Genomic DNA, 14,504 nt, shown 5'->3' with positions numbered 1-14,504 from the left:
TGTTCTTACATTTTATGTTTGGTTGTGGTCCTCTTACAATATAACCCTCAACAGAACACAGTGGCCTGACCAAGGTCAAGTATAACAGAGTTGTTGTAATAGAGTAAACAGCTGGCATTCAAGGACTTGTTTCATTTATTCATGAGCAGCAATTCCAAAGACCCGTGACATGTTTTTTAGTGTGAAACTTCACCGAAGCACAACTTTGGGTCTTTCGGATGATGCAGCTGGTGTTTGGGAAAGTTACTGCGGTTCCAGGGGCCCGGCCTCTTTCTGGCAAGAACGGATTCCATCCTTGTCCTTAGATGCAGTAACACCTGTGACACAATTGCAAACTCGGGTTCTGTGTGAAAGCTTGCCATCAAGCAAGAGAAGACACTTTAGTAAAACTGTATTCACAGAAAAAAGGCTTTGCACAGGAAACATATGATCCCTAATAGAAAAAGGAGTAGGGATAGATGAGAATCCATGTAAACATTCCCACATTTATAAGTTGAAGTTTTGTGAAGGCTTCTAACATCTTCCACGAATGAGATGCATCCTCCATATACATATCACTTTAGCTAAAAAAAAAATGCTCTAATTCTTCTGCAGATGAACTAGGCAGCGTAGTGGGTACCAAACTGAATCAAGGGACAGGTCCCTGATTTCCAGACCCAACTCTGCAGGCACTGCCGGGCCTGGGGAAACGGCCCCTCTCCTGGGTTTCAATAGCCCTGCCTATGAAATCAGAGGGCACATGGAGTCAGGAATCCTTAGCCTGACAGGGGTCAGGGGGTCAGGGGGTCAGGGGGTCAGGGGGTCAGGGGAGATACCCACTGAGGTTTTAAAGACAGGAACCTGCGCGTGTTTTGAGTAAAAGGGCCATAGCACGTATCAAATTCTAGGCATTGTGCTGAGTGGTTTACACAATTATACCCATATGATTGTGGATACTTACAAACTTAGTATGGGCTTCATAAATATTTTGCTGAATCATGATATATTCTGTATAGTAGCTACTAATATTGCCCCCATTTTATTGATAAGAAAGTTGAGATTGAGAAAGATTAGGTACCTTGATATCACCCAGTGCGTGACTAGCAGAGGAGGGACTTCCACACAGGTTGAATCCACGGGGCCCGTAACTAGGTAACCAGACTAGTTGGCTACCCCATATGTAGAATGGTGTTGAATTCGCCTGCTTAGCACTAGCACTTCCTCAGATCTCAGCAGGGGTTGGCAGAGACTGTCCATTCAAATTAACAGTCCAGAGGCCAGACCAGAGTGGGTGACCCTGCCATTAGCCAAGCTGCTCACTCCAAGGGCTGGGGATGCAGCAAAGACAGAATCAGGAAAATGTAGTGGGCCATGTTCACAAATAAACCACATTTTTATTTATGCTAATACTGATGCTGTTTATACCTAAAGAACTAAGATCAGCGCGGGCTTTAAAGACTCAGGTAAGAGCGGACGCTTCAGGGAAAATTTGATTTCTTAAGTTTTTGTGCTGAAATCTATCAAATACCTTGTGAAGGTGTTTCTGCTTCTGCAGCAATTTCCTTGGGTCCCATTTTCATTCTTGGGAAATGACAGATGCAATTAACTTCTCCTGTTCCTTTGTTTCCTCAAACTAAACTAGAGGATAATTGACTTTTTGTGAATTAACAAGTTTTGAGGCCCATTTACAATCAGAAGATGAGCCTGAAGCAGAATTATAATATACGTCTATAAATATCTGCACACACAGAAAAAATAATTTTACATGAGGAACAGAAAGTAACTCTGGCTAGTTTGAAGGAAAAGTAAGGAGAGGAGATGTTTTAGAGGAAGACTATTGCATCACGGAAAACAAGAGTAAGACGCCTGCTGGGAACGGTCTAGAATCAGGGCCTGGACCATAAGGAAAACTGAGGAACAGGTTCTCCTCTCTGATTTCACATTAAATTCTCTCCGAGGAGTTGCTTTATTCCTCCATTTCTGTGCCTCACGCCATGTGGCAGAACACGACCTTCACAAGCACTTCACTTTGCCGGTCCTTGGTTTCAGCCACTGGGAGAGAAGCTAACTTCTCCTTCTCAATCCCAATTCCGATATCCCAAGGAATCAAACAAGAAGAACCTCTAGATCAACCACTTGTGGCTGAGACACAGTAGCCTAAGGCAGCATGGGTGCCTCCGAAACAAACGTGAAGACCAAATAGTAGGGAAGCAACTTCCAGAACAGAGAGGAGTCTAAAAGGGTGGTGGTTACGCTACAGACTAATAAAACACTGGGTGTCCTTTACACATCCTTCCTGAGGCAGATGCCTAAGCGGACGGAAAGCTCCTAGCTCATACAGAATCAGAACTGCGCACGGTCGCTGGGAGCCCTCTCAGTCTGGCCCCCGATCTCCATCCTATCTCACATTCTACTGGGGCACCCTTCCCACTGTGAGCTCCAGTCACTGCCTATTCACTGCATTTTCTTTTCATCTCTCCAATGATAGAAGCTCCTTCTCACGGGGAGGCCTTTCCTAATAAAGTCGACCATACTCTCAATCCCTCCCATCTAGCCACCTCCCCCTCGGCCTCTGTTCAACTTAGACTTCCTCATGACGCTCAGCCCGGACCAGAGCGCTGATGGTGACTGCAGTTAAAGGGCTGTGTAGCTTTGCAGCTGATGTTATTTTTTCTTTTGTATCACACTATAAACTTAATGAAGGCAGAGCCTACCCCTTCTGTTCGATTCTAATTCCATAGTGCCTAGCATACACAGGGCCCTGTAATGGTAAAGTCTCAAAAATATTTTAAAGACATGTTTTTGAGTAGAAGAAAAAAAAAAGAGCAAGTGAACCAGGCCAAATCCTATACTTTCAAATGTAATGGTATCCAAAAGGTAGGAGTGGCCTAGAATCAAATAAAGTATTTCTTACACCTCATTTTCCGACTCAGAACACTTACATAGGCAGCAACCAATTGGCAGGTGATGGCTGGCAAGGAAAACCCTGGAGGCATAAGGGACGCTTTGTTACACCAAGGCAACCCTGAAAACAAAGTCAAACTGTGGTCCACCAAGAAGCAGGATTTCTGCACTCGAAAAAGCCAAGAGTATGTTCCTGTCCCCAGTGCTTCTCTAAAAACGGGTTATTAACCACTCATCTGAAAACCAGAGATCTCAAAACATCAAGGTTCCTTTCAACCAAAAATCAAAAAATACATCAGCAAACGATCATTGCTTGAGAACCACAGGCCTTGTTAAATGTAAATGACTCTTTCTGTGGTTTTAACATGAACTGCGGCTTTGGAACACTATTGGCGTGTAATAAATTCAAGTTCTTTTCCCACTAACTGACATTTAAGAAAAAATTACAGCTACCCCAAATCAGTCATGAATCACTGGGGGAAAGAGGTAGCTACACAGTTTTCTTAGAGGCACACTGAAATACACTGACATGCAGAAATAATACGAAAATCAAACCTACGCTTCAAGGGCCAAATTTTCACCATGGAGTGCCTGGAAACATAGCCTAAAACATAAATACATCTAACAAGTGACCCTATAGCACCAGTCTCATTTAGTTTTTTTCCGTGAAAAAACAAAACCCAATTCTAAAATGTACAGAACAAAATATGAACGGTGGCATTGTTTTTGGTGATGACAAAGCCATTCCATCAACTACCTGCTGTTGTGGGGATAGACCACCTTGATCTCAGCATGGTCGGGACTCTCTTATCTCCTCTGCTAATCAAGCTCTTAGACCCAAGAGAGGAAACTCATCAATTACATACAATCTGTCACTTTCTTTGCTAGTTCTTTGCTCGGTCTCTTCTCCACTGCATGAATATTACCTCTTATAAGTAACATAGAGCACTCAATTATACACCCGCCATTTTCATAAGATTTGTATTTTGTAATGAGGGGAAAAATAGGTCCACTATAGAAGCTACACAAGTAGAGAAAATAGAAACGAGAATAAGCACCCCTCATCCCACTGCTTGGGTGATTAGTTTACTCTACTCCTGGTCTGGTACAGGAAGACGGACCATCTTCTGGGACCCTGTTCTGGGAAAGTAATTGATAACCAACTATACAAGTAATGAATTTCAATTTTGGTAAGTGCTACAAAGAAAAGGTACAGGATAGGATGCTTTGAAAGCTGTAATGGTACTCCTCGCTCTAATTAGCCTTTTGTGCCCATGCTTCCTATGTTTTTTCAGAGCAAGTGTCAAATACAAATACATTTTTTCCACCTGGGATTGAATAGTGCATACTGTTTGACAATGAACATTTAATTTGTCATCTTCAAAGCTAAGTTCTACAGACAAAGCAGTTGTTGGACTTGGAATTTCCCTCAGGAATTCCAGAAGACAACAGTGAGCAAGACAGCCATCACTGAGCTGCTAACTGCCACAGATGAAACCAAGGAATTGTGTTTTTCACATCTCTCTGAAGCAGTCAGCTAACCTCAGGCCATAAAAGAGCCACTGTTGAGAACTGGAGGAGGTCATCCCATCATCTCAAAGGTACATCTCAAAGGCCGCTGTGGCTGAGTTGTTTTGAGCATCACCTGTAAAGCAAAGGTCACAGGCTCAAGTCCCAGTCAGGGCACAAGCCCAGGTTGCAGGTTAAGTCCCTGGTCGGGATGCACATGAGAGGCAACTGATCAGCGTTTCTCCCTCACACTGACGTTTCTCTCTCTCTGACTCTCTCTCCTCCCCATTCCCTCCTCACCCTCTCTCTTTTCTTCCATCTCTGAAATTTAAAAAAAGTACATCTATAACAACACATTCCTGATTTTTTTTTCAGGGCCTTACAAATGTGTTAAAACTGTTCAGCTACCATTATTTCACCAGAGTTCTGGGTTTGCAGCTGAGACCCCATAGCAAAGTCAGTTGGAAACTCCTCCATCGCATCTACCTGTTAAGAGCTAGGAACCCTTCGACTCCATTTCCAACAGAAATACAACTCACTCCCCAAGATATGTGCAAGTTTCTAGGTGGAGCTGCAGTCTCATGGTGAGACGCCACCTATGGGATTTTATTTCCAAACCTGCTATCTCTGCTCCACTCCACATCAGAATAGAAACAAAATTTCAAAACCTTCCTTAGTTTCCACAAAATAATCTGCTCAAAAACCATTAAGGAATGAAATTACAGTATTCAAGATTAGTAGGTCACGACAACTAGGTAGCACACGGAAAGCTAAATTCAAATCTCATTACGTTCCTAACCTCTCGAGGGTTTTCTTTTTGACCTTTTAGAGCACACAGTAAGCAGTCTTCTGCCATCTTTCTGGATTCTCTCTTCCTTCTCTTGTCTCTACACCTTTATTATTTTCTCCTCCACCCCTGCCCAGGTCTGAACAAAATACTAATTCCTTTTACTTTCTCACATTCAAAAGGTTAACCATCTCTGTGTCTTGCCCCACCCAACACACACAAATATTTTCAGTGTTTTACCATCTACTTCAGATCACAGTGTTTTTCTTAAACAAAGGCAGATCCCCCTCCCCCAAATGAAAGTCTGATATCAGCTACTAAAATTATAATATTTTCTCCTGTTAATATGTTGTGCTTGTAGGGACCAAAGACCATGATCGGGCAGCCTCGTTACTCCAAGACCATCCACAGGTGGGTAAATGCAGACTCATCTTCCACCCTTTGGACTCTCAGGTATATAAGAGACCTTGGAGATACAGAGGTGTCCAACCTGCAGCCCATGGGAGGCCTGCAATCCAGGATGGCTGTTAATGTGGCCCAGCAAAAACTTTTAAATTTACTTAAAACGTTACAGGGGTTTTTTGTGTGTGATTATGTGCCAGTGTATTTAATGGGTGGCCCAAGACAACTCTTCTTCCAGTGTGTATCCCAGAGGTGACCGAAGGTTGGACACCCCTGCACTTACCTCAGTGCAGTGAGCCGACGTTCCCAAATCCACAGTGCAAACTGGGGGCAAGTCTGCATTTTGCCACATCCCCAGCTCTCCCAAGAAAGTGCCTGCACACACTTCTGAACTTAACAGTCACGGTATTCATCCAGGCAACTCAAAAGCAGGGCAAAGCACATAAGTTTCAAGTTTATTTTTGAAATGTATTTGGGTACTGGTTTCTACCTCCTTTTTAAAGGAAGCAAAATCTTCTAATTCACAGTAAGTAAGTGATATTATCCCAATTCCCCCGGGAATATCAATGTCCAGGTTCACGTTCACATTAAGGTGTATAGAGAGTAGGTAACTGAGATCAGATTTTTCCCAGAGGGTGAGATGCCAGGGGAGGAGAGGATGTGGAGAATATGAGGGGACTGAAAGGATGAAAACAAATTATAATGAGCCCTTTGGAGTGGAGGAAAGGTAGAGAGAGGGGAACCCAGCACAGGCGGCCCTGTTGGTTCTCACCCAGACACACACAGCTAACAGATTAAACTTCAAAGATAACTCTCAGCTCACTGCCTAAACCTCTCATACATAGTCTATCTTATAATTTAAAAAATAAATGTATAACTTAGTACAGTTTCAAATACTTTCAAATAACACAGCCATTATTTTTTTACAGTGGAAATTTACCTTAATAATTTGTTAGTAGAGGAAACCAGAGAAGTGACAGCAATACGATCCCTCCCTGAACCTGTGTTTGAAAGAACACACTCCCAGCCGCATTCCCAGCCAGGCTTTGCTTCTCCTTCTCCGTCAGTCCCTGAGTGTCAGGAGCAATTCCCCCCCTCCATGTTCAGGGAAGAATGACTTCACCCAAAGCGGGTCTGAAAGCCCAGGCTCTGCGTGGTGCCCTGGCAGGCAGCAATGCCAAGAGCAGCCGATGCAGATGCAGCCTCGGCCTCTCCCAGAGAAACTAGAAATCATCTAATTAAATAATATGAAAACAGAGTCAACGAAACCCCTCACAGTGCGGCAGCTTTCTGATTAGCTGTCATATTGCTGGGGGTGGAGCAACCCCCCCAAAAAAATGCTTTCTTTTAGCTGTGATAAATTTCACTTCAGATATCTCACATACATACACACCTACACACAGAGGTCCACGGAATTGAGAACTCATTACATACAATAATTCTTTTTTCAAAATGACTTATGGTTTTGTAAATATCCACCCCTCATTACTGAGGTTTTCCTTTTCCTCCCTCTTAAGATCTTTATTTCAATCAAAGAATTTAAATTCCCCATAAAATGTTTCAGAGCCCCTAGACTCCAAGGCTCAGATGGCTGACTAGGTTAAGACAGTATCTCTGCTTAGGACCCCTTTTGGATCATGAGTGATTCTGAAGTTACATTTGTTTTATTATTATTATTATTATTATTACTTAAATAATTTTAGCCATCTTATAGTTTCAGTGAGGAGCATGCAGAACTTGGCTGAACACTGTTCCCTCCATTCACCATGGAGAAGGCTTTGATTTGCAGATTAAGAATCCGATTAAACAAGAAAGGTGCCACATTACACAGCTGGGGTTCCTCGGGGCAAATGGACACAGACGGTGCACTGGGGTGAGAAGGAAGGAAAAGCGGGGAAGAACCTAACCTGCCATGGTTTCCACTTTTCTCTGTGTTGCATCTTCCTGTGAGTTACAGACTGCCCACCCACAGGACTGTATCTGAACACGAGGCGGGCTGGGGAGTTGGACAAAGGGAAAGAGGCCATAGTTGCAAAACGGCCCATAAGGATTAATACAGAAGAAACTGGGAACAAGAGCAAGAAAGCTGGAAGAAGCCTCTGCACACCAAGAATAATAGGAAAACAAGGGTACATCACACCCAAGGACACTTACGAGGCGTCAAGAGAGAGCAGTCCAGCAGTGAAGAAAGCATCCCCAGTGCCAGGCTGACCTGGGACTGGGCGCTGCCTCTCCCTCCCGAGACTACGACCCCTCAAGGCCTCCCTTCCCTCATCAGTGAAATGACAACAAAAACAAAGCACATACCACTGGGTTATTGCTTATTGTGAGATAAAATGAGAACGCACTTAGAGAATAATATGCTTGATTAACACTTAATTAGCCATAGCTGCCTTTATTCTCTCTACCGCTGATTGCACTCGCAGGGTTAGTCAGAGAAGAGATTTAGGCAGGAAGGAGGGACCGAGGCCGCTCGGACTGGGGAGCAGCGCCCATGCCACGGCTGCAAGCTGGCCTTGAAGACGCCCCTCCTTGACCAGTCAACCCCCTCCCAGCCCTTGAAGACCCTGAATGAGGCCTGTGTTTCCTCCCGTGAACTCATGACTAGGGAGTCCAGGATGATTACCCTTTGGGCTCATAAGAAGGAAAAACCGTAAGTTAATTTCTCAGGAGGATAGCAAGAAACTGACTCTAGGCTCTTTAGAACATACAAATCTTAGACAAGGGAGAGGATACTTCTGTTCCCATTTCTGAGTGGCTGCGGCACACACACATTCCCGTGGCAGTGGGGGAAAGGCTGTGGAAGACAAGCCTTAGGGAGTGCCACGGTTTTATTTATTTATATGTGTCAGCACGCTGATTTCAGTCCTTAGTCTTCGTCCCAGGCTTCTATTGTTGTTAAGAAGTCCACTCTCTCCCATCCAAAAATGAATGCTCCTGATATTTGAATTATTGATGTTTTTTTCTTGCTTAATTCAAACAGGAAAAAAAAAGAGGATTTTGCTCCTGTTGTTCTGCCTCACCCCACCAAGTGGTACGACTGCTTCCGCCCCCCAGGGGCCTGGCTGCACCGCCCACTACCTGCACAAAGCCCTCCGAGGCCATAGGCCACCAACAGATCGCGTGGAGGGAGGACTCAGTCATCTCCAACACACCGCTGAGGTCGCAGCACAGCCAGGACTCACTCACAGAACCTGGTGCCTGGAAGCACAGGGCGGGAGGAGAAACGGCAAAGGGGTTTTCCCAGGTCATTTTACAGACAGCAAAACACTGCTCTGTCTGTCCGTCTGGCCCTAATCAACACTGTTCAGGTCATTTTTTAAGGGATGAAGACTCGAGGGGAAACAAAGATTTTCTCTCAAAGAGAACGATTGGTTAATAAGTACATTAAATACAACAACAATAGCAGCAAATGACACTTAAGAATCATTCACTATGTAACAGACCCTGCGGTGAAACACTTTACATAAATCAGCTCACTAGTCGTCCCAAAATAAAGTAAGTATTATTATTCTATTTTCAGATGGGAACAATGAGGGTTAGAGATGTCACATCACTGGGTGAACCAGGAAGCGAACCATAGGGACAGGCTTACAAAGATCTGTAATATTATACATCTAAAAGTACGGCATCTAACGAGACTCCAGGGCCCTCGAGAACTCAGGCAACACTGCTCTCTGCCAGGTATTGCAGCTTTGCCTTAACAGTTACTTATGTAACTACTGATGTGGGGGTTCAATCTCCTCTACTGAAAATTCCAAATTTTAGAAAAGGCATACAGTGAAATTTTACCAATTAGGATAAATTCAAGTGCATGAAATAGGAAACCCTACTTAAACTGGCTTAGACAACAAAAGAAATGTATTACTTCCTGTAAGAAAAAGGCCTGCACCTGGACAGACTTCAGAGATGGACTGATCAGTACCCCATCTCCATCTCTAATTCTTTCACCTTCTCCTTGTGTCTGTCTGCTTCATCCTCAGGCCGGCTTCCCTCTTGGGCACCAAATGGCTGCAGCAGTTCCAGGCCACACATGGGTAGCCCCAATCACTCCGAGCAAGAGACAATTTCTCTTTCTCTAGCTACCAAACAAAAGTCCTGGGCTTCACTCTGATTCAATCAACTTAGGGCACATGCCCAGGGCTGAACTCATCAACATAGACAGGAAAAATGCTATGCACCAAATAAAGCCTGGGAGAAATCTGCCCACCACTCTTCAAAAAGGATGGTATTCAGAACACAGGTCAAGGACAATCTCTCCCAAATTAAGAGGCTGCTATGAAATGAAGTATAAGATAGTTTCCAAAAGAATTATCTAGGTGCTATTAGGAAAAGAGGGGATAAGACAGTAAGAAACAATGTTACTACTGCAAAGGTGTTACTTTATTAACCAAAAGTGTGCCAAACAGAGAACATTTGAAGGATCTATAATCATAAACACATTAGAACAATTTACATTTAATCATTTAATTTTGTGTGTAGAGAGGTGATACTGGGAAGGGGGCCAATTATTAACTTAAGTAGGCTCAACATTCCTTCTGTTGATATGATTCCTTTCCTTAGTCACTGCCCCCTTCAAAATTAGCCCCAGTGCACTTTCGGCCAAGGCCACCATCAGGCTGTTGACAAATCCCAGCGTCCCTGCAAACTCCACATGTCCTGGAGCAAGGCAGTACAGCAGGATGGTTGAGACCACGGGCAATGGGAAGACTGGGCTCTGTATGAGCTTGGAAACCTCAAATGATTTAACTTTTCAACTTCCTCATCTACCCTGGAACAGGGCAAATGTTCAACTCCTAGTAGTTCTTTTATTAATACAAACTTTAAGTTTATGTTAGTGTTCCGAGCCATTATTTTAATCTTACAAATAAATTGACTTATTAAAAGAAAAAATCTCATCTACCTTCATCATTATAACAAGAATAATATAAGATTTATGAACTGCTTACCACGTTCCAGGCACTAGGCTTGGTATTTTATGCATATGAATTCTAAAAACAAGTATTATTGTTTCATTTGACAGAAGAACTTAGGCTCAAAAATGTTAAGAAACTTGCCCAATGCCACAGAGCAAGAAAAAACACCCGAATACAGGTCACTCTGACTCCAGAGCTCACACTCTTTCCTAGTTACCTGACAATTCTATTTTCTCTAGTAAGTGAAGAATTGTCTTTCATAAAAGAAGGCTAATCTCCCCAGTTTAAAAAAAAAAAGAAAATTGTTTAAAGTGGTATTTGTACAATAATTTCAGGGAATGTAATGGCCAGATGATGATAGCACTAGCAATCCGGGTATATTTTATGGGGCTATTAGTATGTGCCTCAAGTGGCCAAAGGCTTTGCCACTCACTTGAGGCAAGTAGTAATGGCCAATAAAACTTGCCTTGTCGTGTCTTAATGCCGTATTATATCATCGCACTTGTAATGAAATGCTCTTAAACTTTAGCGTCATCAGAAAAGAAAAAGGGGTGGTTAAACAAGCTGGCAAAGAGAGGAGGGAGTGCAGTAAAGGGGGAAGAGCTGAGACCTTGGTCTAACTCTGCTGTGCGGTTGTGTGACCTTGAGCAGATCTCGGGATCCTACTATCTCCATCTATAAATTGGTTTCATTATGACAGGCTAAGACCTCTTCTAGTTTCAGATGCTCTGTGGGTCTATAGGGAATTTCATTCATTCGACAGCAGCTCCTGGAGCACAAGGTGGGCCCACTGTGTGCCGGGAGCTGAGGACAAGCAGTGAGCAAGGCAGCAGGTCTATCTCTAACGCTGGACTTCAGATGAATGGATGGATGGCTGTGGCTGAAATACAACCCCACTTTGTAACTTTCTCTTTGTATATGTCATGAAAATGTCCAAGCCAATGTCATGAAGCCTTGAAAATAATTGAACTTGGGTGATAGTTTGGAGCAGTAGATTCTTTGTACTATCCTCTCACTACTTTTTTGATGTTAGAACTTTTTCCTCATAAAAAAATTTAGATGAGAAAAGTTTCAGGAAGACATCTTCTGCTAATGAAAACCTACTGTGGTAAGTCCTCCCATCAAAAACAAATTTAAAATATTTACTAATGCTTAAAAACATCCAGAACCAACAAAATTGGGGGGAGAAAAACCAAATGATGGGAAGGTAATCCACATGGCATTTGGGACCTGTTTTCTCTCTGCAGATGATTTGAGGAGCCAGAAACTAGAGCTTTGTGTTCACAGTATGGTGAGGATGGGGGAAACAGACTTGAGCACACCCATCTGTGTGGGTTAGGATCTCCAAAGGGCTGCCTGCATCCCAGCAAGGAGAGAACAGAACACTAACAGGCCCTTTGCAGAGGACCAGAATTTAGCTCCAAACCATTTTAATCTCTGAGTCTGAAATAAGGTGCCTCTAGAGTGTCAATGTTCCATGTACTTGCAGAAGCAAACGCAAATCCCTTCTAGAATTGAATAACGTTGGCTTCAAATTGTATCTATAAACAAGTGTGTAAATAGAATGTCTCACACAAAATGAAACCTAACAAGCACAGAAAGAGGTAAGATGTAAGTAAAAACCAGCAGAAATGACAGAAATGGAAATAGACTCACAGGGCTCCAGTTTTAGAATCATCTGAGACTTTTTGTTAAAAGTTTTACTATGTGTGGGAAGTACGAGGTTGAGACTTTCAGCACAGAACAGTGCAGTGGGCTGAAGAGTGGCCCCCTAAAAAGATATGACCATGTTTTTATCACTGGGTCCCATGAACATTACCTTACGTAGCAAAGGAGTGGGTATTGCCTAATATGGGAAAAGATCTGACATAATTACAGTGCCGAAAGGAGAAGTTTATCCTGGGTTATCCAGGTGAGCCCTCAAGCAAGCACTGGTAGCCTCCTAAGACAGTAGCAGAGGGAGTTTTAAGACAGATGCAAATACCCTAGAAAAGTAAGATATATGAGAAACTCCAAAAAATAAAGAGAGAACCAAGTGGAAAGTTCAAACCTAAAACTATATTAACTAAAATTAATAACTTAATGAATGAATTTAACTCTAAAAGAAGAGATATAGCTGAAGCAGAAATTAGAAGTCAGAATAACTAAAGTGAATCACAGAAAGACAAAGGAATGGAAAATACAGGATGAGACACATTATGTGATATAGGAAGAAGGTAATTAAGTCCAAATAATTAATAAAGCGAATGTAAGTACATGCAGGCCAGTAAGAGAGGAGAGTGAATGGGGCAAAGCAATGCGTGACTAGATTGTAGTGGAGGACTTTTTAAAGCTCAAGAACGTCACCAGACTTCAGGAGGAGCCCCCATATTTTGCTATGCATAATGCATTCCCATGTATAATGTGCACCCCCGTGTTTTTGGCCCAAACTTTCAGGAAAAGAATCTTTCGTTTTAGCTTTTAATTCAATATATTTTATATTTTATTTATTTATTTTTAGAGAAAGGAGAAGAGAGGGAGAGAAACACCAATGTGTGGTTGCCTCTCACACGCCCCCTACTGGGGACCTGGCCCACAAGCCAGGCACATGCCCTGACTGGGAATCAAACCAGTGACCCTTCGGTTTGCAGTCCACACTCAATCTACTGAGCTACACCAGCCAGGGCAAAATTGAGACAACTGTAATTGAACAACAACTAAAAAAAGAAGAAATGCCGTTTTCACACCCCCCAAATTCTTCCAGAAATTTGAAGAATAATGCTGATCATACTCGGAGACCTCCAGAGAACAGAGAAAGAAAAAATACTTCCTAATCACTTTAAGTCTAACCCTGATGACCAAAACCTGAGATGGACTTTGCAGGAAAGGAAAAACTCAGGACTACTTCACTCATGAATATAGAGGTAAAAAAAGCCTAAACAAAATATTAGCAAACCAAATACAGCAACATGTAAAAAGGTTAATCCATCTTGACCAATCAGGCTTATTCTAGAACCACATAGCTGTTTAACAGTTTTGGAAAGTCACTGTTTACCACATTAACAGAATTAAGGGAAAAATATATAATTTTAATATATGCACAAATAGCTTTAGTAAAATTCCATATTCATTGAAGATTAAAAACTCTTAGCAAAATAGGAATAAGAGAAAAATTCTTTAAACTCTATCTTTTAAAAAATACCACCAACCTAACACATGTTGATGAAATGTTGATAGCTTTCTCTTTGGAATCAGCATCTTATTAAAAAGGTTCTAGATGGTACAATCAGATAAGAAAAAGGTATATAAAAATAAAATAATTAGAAAAGAAGAAATAAGACTCATTTTTAGCAAATATAATGAAGGATGTAGAAATCTAAAATAACACTTACAAAAATGACAATTAGTGAGTTTAGCAAGATTGCTGGATGAAAAAATAAAATCATCAGTAAACAAACATGAACTGCATGTTGATAAATAAGCTATAAGCAAAATGAAATTTTAAAAAGTAACTTGCATACTCACATAAAAAATACTCAAGAATATCTACAAATAAGCCAAAGAATAATTCTAAAAATGATGTGAAAAATCTCCATGTAGAAAACAAAATATTTCTAAGAGAATTTAAAAGCAGTAATACTTGGAGCTATATAAAATATTCATAGATTGAAAGATGTAATATATAAATATGCATGTTAGTTCTTCTTAAAGAAGATCTATAAAGTTAATGGAGTCTTTTAACAAACACAAAAAGGAAAAATGTTACCAAAATACATACCATTAAATAACACACCCATTTTCAGGTTGCAGTGACCCTTGTAATCACGACCCAGTCAGCGATGCCTCTTCCACCCCCCACGCCACTCAACCACTGATTTGATATCTTCCACTGTGGAGTAGTTGTGGCTGTTCTGAAACTTCTTATAAATGAAACCACATATGTATTCTTTTGTTTCTGACTTCTTTTGTTCAATGTAATGTTTTTGAGATTCATCCATGTTACTGAGTATATCAACAGTTTATTCCTT

The 14,504-nt window shown here is 41.8% G+C and overlaps 1 protein-coding gene across 4 annotated transcripts in view; it reads right to left on the bottom strand.

The window, feature by feature from the left end:
* The window catches only part of ST6GALNAC3 (ST6 N-acetylgalactosaminide alpha-2,6-sialyltransferase 3), a 498,049-nt gene that overhangs the window by 461,880 nt on the left and 21,665 nt on the right, over nucleotides 1-14,504 (bottom strand). The window lies entirely within an intron of this gene.

The sequence above is a fragment of the Artibeus jamaicensis genome, unplaced genomic scaffold, assembly GCF_021234435.1.
Source record: "Artibeus jamaicensis isolate MK-2021 breed Jamaican fruit bat unplaced genomic scaffold, CSHL_Jam_final scaffold_1019, whole genome shotgun sequence".
Lineage (NCBI taxonomy): Eukaryota > Metazoa > Chordata > Mammalia > Chiroptera > Phyllostomidae > Artibeus > Artibeus jamaicensis.
The sequence above is the reverse complement of the archived record's forward strand: the minus strand, read 5'-3'. Positions and strand labels throughout refer to the sequence as shown.